The sequence below is a fragment of the Amphimedon queenslandica genome, unplaced genomic scaffold (assembly GCF_000090795.2).
Source record: "Amphimedon queenslandica unplaced genomic scaffold, v1.1 AMPQUscaffold_12141, whole genome shotgun sequence".
NCBI classification, from domain to species: domain Eukaryota; kingdom Metazoa; phylum Porifera; class Demospongiae; order Haplosclerida; family Niphatidae; genus Amphimedon; species Amphimedon queenslandica.
The window spans coordinates 1-6,290 of record NW_003547620.1 but is presented as its reverse complement, the minus strand read 5'-3'; the positions used below and the strand labels follow the sequence as shown (position 1 = coordinate 6,290).

Below are 6,290 nucleotides of genomic sequence, written 5' to 3'. Positions count from 1 at the left end.
ATAGAAGAGAGTTATAAGTGCATGCAATCTGTAATGTACAAGTCTGTTAGCATAGATTACATGTATGTGATGTTACATTTATAAGGAAAGAGGAAGATCAAAAGAGCTACTGTGTACATGTATTAATATCCAGTGGGACCTCCATTATTGCATTCAATCACTTTCGATATTACTTTACGTAAGTGTCCGATATATTTACTACACTTTCTTCTATTTACAGTTTCCCAAAAATCCAAGATTCCTTTGACTAATTCCTCCTTTCGTTGTGGTTTCACTACTCTTCTGACATATTCTTTGTCCTCGTGCCATAGATTTTCAATCGGATTAAGATCTGGGGATTCAGGTGGTGTTTTCCACCAGTTTATTTTGTTGGCTTCTGACCACTCCTTTACTTTCTTTGAGGAATGTTTGGGATCATTATCCTGCATAAATCTTCGAGATGGATTTAAATGCTGGGTATAAGGAATCAGTCCATTTTCCAAAACTTCAATAAAGCCAGCTGAATTCATTTTTTCTTCAAACAGCACAATTGGCGTCTTTCCTTGTCAACTTTTACCTGCCCATGCATGTACCTTATAGGGGTGTTATAATAGGTTTTTAAAAAATACCATTTATGTACATGTAATATTAATTTAGTGCTACCTTGGTTTTGGTTTCGGGGGGCACCTATTTTCCTTCATGAAAATCTCCTGTGGGATTCTAATTGAATTGTACACTCGTCACTGTACAGTACATCAGAAAAACCAGTAGTCCTGTGCTCCTGCAAGTGATATGAGCCAAATTCATTCGCTTCTTATTATTTGGTCCTCTCATGATCTGGCAGTATGCACTCCCACGGTATGTCCAACCAAGTGTATTGCGAGACTTCAATATTGTTTCCAGTGACAGTGAATGACCTTTCTCAACAAGAAGCTTCTGAAGTTGAGTAGCAGTGCTTTAATCATCAGCTTGCATTTGGTCCTCTACTATCTTTAAAACTTCTCTGGTTACTTTTGAAGGTCTTCCAGATCCTATATTGTGAAAAGAAAGAGAAGTGTAGTGGAATTAATACTGACAAACCTGGCCTTCTAGTAATTGAACCAGTTTCCATGTATTTCTTAATCAGTTTGCTCACACCTGAGACTTTGACATCCAGTGCTACAGTAAAATTAGTGGTGAATACTTACTCAAAAAAACTTACAAAAGGAATGTAAAATCCTGTTTGTAAGTGCTGTACACCATTGTCACTAGTCCACCAGATAAATGTGCGTGTTTTTGCAATTTGAAAGTAGATCTTTTGTCAATGGCAATACCAAGACATATATGTACATGTAATATGTAGTTTTGTATGTTGTGTTAATACTACATTACATTTTTCAAAATGATAACACGTACAGTAATTCTTCTGAAGACATGACACTAATTTAATATTAATAGGCCATAAATTGGGTTTGTTTTTACACTTTTCTCTCCTCTCTCTTACTCTCATTACAGATGCAGTGATAGCCGTTATAGTTGATGGTACATTAAAGGTATGGTTGATTCACACTATGATTGAGATAAAGGAGTTGACTGATCTATTGAGGTCTTCCAGTCCATTCTCATTGACTTCAGAGTCAATTGCGGACTTCTCACTAGCTCTTGTTTTTCACAGAGACTCGTAGCAGGTAATGATGATATATTGTGTAGCTACATGTAACATGTACATCGTACATAGTAGATGCATGTAGTTTGGAATAGATAATTTGGGCAAATTGCTTTTTAAAAATTAAGGTTCGGAAATTAATAATTTTTTACAAATGTTCTACCATGCCAACATCTTAAGTTAAGGTTTTGGTTTATAGGAATAATTTGTTAAAATTTTATTTGCCTAAATTTACTACTTGCTACCGGGCTTGGGGTGAAGTACATGTACTCTAAGAAGTATTTAAGTACATTACAAGTACCTGTTAAAATTTTAAAATGAGTACAAGTACAAGTCCCTCATTTTTCCAAATTGTATTAAGTATGAGTACAAGTACTCTATTGTAGTACTATTTAAGCATTTGACCACACTCAAATAATTATTTAAGCCTGCTTGATACCTATGTACATGTACATGTGCATACAGGATGTGTAGTTCTTCATTTCAAACGACGGTATGTAGTTTTACTACTTTTGTTTTTTGAATTCCTGAAATTTGCATTTACATGATGTAAAATGTACATGTACATGTATACAGTTTGTCCTTTTCTGATCATTAATTAATTTTTCATCTTTAATTGATACAATTGTATAACATACAATGTGTACATGTAGATATACATGTATGATCCTAGTGTAATTTATCCTTGTGAGCCAGGAGTAACTGAATGGATTAATGTCTACAACCTAAAATGGTAAAGTCATTTATTGATATTTACGTTAAAGTACTAGTACTAGCAACTTAATTTGAACACTTTTAGGTGCGTCTTGTAGTGACGGACCAGTTCCTGCTCTTTGTTAGACGGGACAGGGTCACCACTCCCTTGTATATCGGGATTTGTGTATTTTAATGGTATTTATGGATATTTATGGTAAAGTACAAGTATTACCAACTTAATTTGAACACTTTTAGGTGCGTCTTGTAGTGATGGACCAGTTCCTGCTGTTTGTTGGATGGGGCGGAGTCGCCACTCCCTTGTATATCGGGATTTGTGTATTTAAAAGTCATTGATTGATATTTACAGTAAAGTACAAGTACTAACAACTTAATTTGAACTTTTTTAGGTACGTCTTGTAGTCACGGACCAGTTCCTGCTCTTTACTGGATGGGCGGGGTCACTACTCCCTTGTATATCGGGATTTGTGTATTTTAAAGGGATTAATGGATATTAAAGGTAAAGTACAAGTACTACCAACTAAATTTCAACACTTTTAGGTGCATTTTATAGTGACAAACCAGTTCCTGCTCTTTATTGGATGGGGTGGGGTCACCACTCCCTTGTATATTGGGATTTGTGTATTCTAAAGTCATTTATTGATATTTACGGTAAAGTACAAGTACTATCAACTTAAGAAGTAGAAAGATCACAGAAAATGAAAGCAGTTCTCAAATGGAATGTAACACAAACTTGCAGCTAATTGTTGTTAATGGAAAGTTTAATTAAAATGTTCTGTTTCACTATATTAGATTTTTTTTGTGCTATATGATTTTTAGCATTGCTCTTCTAGTGTTAGAGAAAGTTAGTTGATGTCATGTACATGTAGCTATAATTTTTTGACTGTTTTATCATAGATTGGCTAGAGGCAAGGACAACCTCAGCCTGGCATGTGTTAATCATTTGATTGTTGACTGTTGAGTTGGGGGACTACTGTTTGTTATCCATTGTACCTGTAGAATGGACACAATGCAGTATCAGTAAGCCTTTTCTAATACATGTACATATAATACTGTATGGCTGGTAATTTTTGTGGGTACTATATTCCGCGAAATCTACTAAAAATCCAATTTGCGGATTTTAATTTTGTGCCACGTGTACCATGCAGGTACCGTATTAAATTAATTTTCATGAATTAATAAGGAATCCGCAAAATCCATGAACTTTGCAATCCCAGCTATACGGTAATGTCTGTCTTTAAATTATGAAGGAAATAAAAAGTTGTACGACTTGTGCTGCTTTCAAATTTTTCCCATGCACTGTTTATCAATTATGCATTGAACTTCAAATATTTTTAAAATATTTGTGCATAACTTTTGATTCTTTAGGAACTTACTTGTTCTAGTAATTAGGTAATTTTATCTCCCTTCTCTCAGTCCAGATTTGGTTGCAATGGAAGTTGATGTTCTCGTTTGCCTGGTGTATGGCAGCTTAAGTGAAGCATGGATTTCAACAAATAAGCGAGTGGGAAACTTGCCATTATTGATTCTACCAGATAGCACTGCTATTTTTCCATTACTAAATGCAGTTTTGTTTCTATTGATAATTCTATTCATAATTAATGTTTTGCTATGAATATAATATTGCATTAATGAATATTAATACAGTCTCCATGAATATGATTACTTTGTTATGAATTAAAGTTTATGATAATTTAGTCTCACATGATTAAGTGAGAAACAGGAAGGGAATACGCCAACTTCGCACACGGTGAATTGTGTTCTGAAAGAGTGAAGATATAGATTTCAAAAAGCATCTGTTGAACCTAAATTATGACTAAAATTATTATTATACGCATATAAAATAATATCTTATGTTTGATGTAATAAACAATAGTCTCTAGAGCTTTTGTTTTATCCCCTTTTGACTTCATCACAAAATAAATGTGTGATTTGACCTACTTGGTGGTAGAAGTATTCATCAGGAGCTCGTCCAACTGAGAACTTAGCTCTAAATCAAGTGAAAGTCCTCATTGTCAATGGCCATGCTTATTCACGTGTGTAGATTATTCTTATTATGCTCTATGAGTCATATCCGGTGTCAAGAGCTAGCATGGCACATCAATATCACTTACTATACTGTTTCTTATCCATGTGTGTAGTATCTATAATACAGTTAATTTAAGTAGGTGCGGCTGTAAGACTGTTGACTGTTCACTTTCACTGTGTATCGCTGTTTTATCCAAGTTACTTTTGTTGGACCTTGTTTAATAATTGAGGTAAAATTGATTGTTTCTAACAAAGATGAATGATGTACCTATAGAAGATGCCTAAGACACGAGCTAAGACAAAAAAAGTTGACAGGAGGACCCTAAGAAAAGAAAGATTTCATCATTTGGGAAAGAAAAGTTGGGAAAAGGTATGATTTCATGTAACTCTGTGTTAGTTAAGCATAGCTAGTGGATGGGAATGGTCTATAGAAGAGTTGCAGGGGAAGTACATGTAATTAAGGAGAGCAGTACCCTTGCCTATACGCCTATGGCGTGGGTGAGGGCAATAACGAGAGTTGTGGCTCATTGTCAATTATCTTTAGTGGAATTCAAGGAAAAGCCCTGTTATGAGATGAAGTAGTACTATTAATAGCAAGCCAAACAGCTATTTTACTTATTGCATGAATCCTGCATGAATAGACTTTTTTGTAACTTGTGGCATCACTTCACTTGTTGCTACAGCTAAGTATTTGGTTGTTTTATACTTGTATATCTATGATAAAATAATTGCCATCAGCTGTTTTGCAAATGTTTTTGAAGCTTTTGTGTAACTTGGGGTATGTCTGTTTTTTTACGATCCGTAGAGTATGTCATTAAATTTAAAAACCATGATTATAGAGGGAGAAAATAGTGTTCAAATGCACTATTTCCTTCCTACATAATTGTGTCACTAGGCACTATTATACACATACAATTTGACCTATCTATGTAGGCAGAAATTAGTACCAAGCACTATTTTGTCCCTACAATACTATTTGAAAGAATTAGTGCCTGCTGCACTATATTTTGTTCCTACAATACTTAAGGGAAGAATTAATGCTTGCTGCACTATTTTGTCCCTATATTACTATGGGGAAGAATTAGTACCCTCTGTACTTTTTTCATAATGTAACAGCACTTTGTTTCCCTCATATACTTTAGCGGAAAATTTTGGAGTGAATTGAAGTTGGTGAACTTGGCATTTTGATAGCAAAACTCCAAATTAAAATCCATCATATCAAGCCATTATATGCATGCTCAATGGTATGTGACCACAAATTTGCCAAATTAAACTTTGCCAATTACCAAAATATAGCAGTTTGCCTAATTTAACTCCCTCCAAAATTTCCTGCTATATGGGATTGCTACGCATCATTTATCTGGTCACCTTTAGCATTCCACCATGCATTTTGCAAGTACAATTAGCTACATAGACCAATACAATAACTTTGAACATTAAATAACATCTATAGAGTACATTTGTTAACTTGTTTGTAATAATCAATGTAGTTGAGTAACATATTCTGATACATTGCATCTTGATTTTCATGTCATAGATGGCAATGGCATGTAAAATATGTTTTTAAGACATTCAATCATGTGTTGTCTCATGTGTGACTGATCGAATATATTGTTAACAGGATCATCTCCATAAAGAATAGATACTGTGTATGCTACTGCAAAGCAGGCACAATCCTTATCACCTTTTGCTTCACCAACCACGGTACTTTTACCATAGCAGATCCATAGAGGGCAATGAGCTGCTTCTTTAACTCTGAGTGAGTGATCTCTGTTTACAAGGAGTCATAAAGAAAAGCAATGCCATCCCTAAAATGACTAGTAACCCAATGGTCTCCAAAGTTGTGGAAAAATAATGAATCATTTGTAGCCAGCTGATTGAGACTTAGTTTTTGAGTATACAAACACGACTGAATCATTGGCAT

General features: G+C 34.6%; 2 long non-coding RNA genes across 3 annotated transcripts; both read left to right on the top strand.

Moving 5' to 3' along the window:
- The first annotated feature begins 3,167 nt into the window (after positions 1-3,167).
- LOC109588353 (uncharacterized) lies at positions 3,168-3,924 on the top strand. Of its 2 annotated transcripts, XR_002188103.1 has the most exons (3): positions 3,168-3,182; positions 3,236-3,358; positions 3,707-3,924. It is a non-coding gene; the product is annotated as an uncharacterized LOC109588353 (long non-coding RNA). The 2 variants fall into 2 exon arrangements; XR_002188102.1 differs by lacking the exon at positions 3,168-3,182 and having other exon boundaries at positions 3,191-3,358.
- Positions 3,925-4,546: 622 nt separating this feature from the next.
- Positions 4,547-4,735, top strand: LOC109588356 (uncharacterized). Its single transcript, XR_002188106.1, has 2 exons — positions 4,547-4,596; positions 4,641-4,735. It is a non-coding gene; the product is annotated as an uncharacterized LOC109588356 (long non-coding RNA).
- The last annotated feature ends 1,555 nt before the right edge of the window (positions 4,736-6,290 follow it).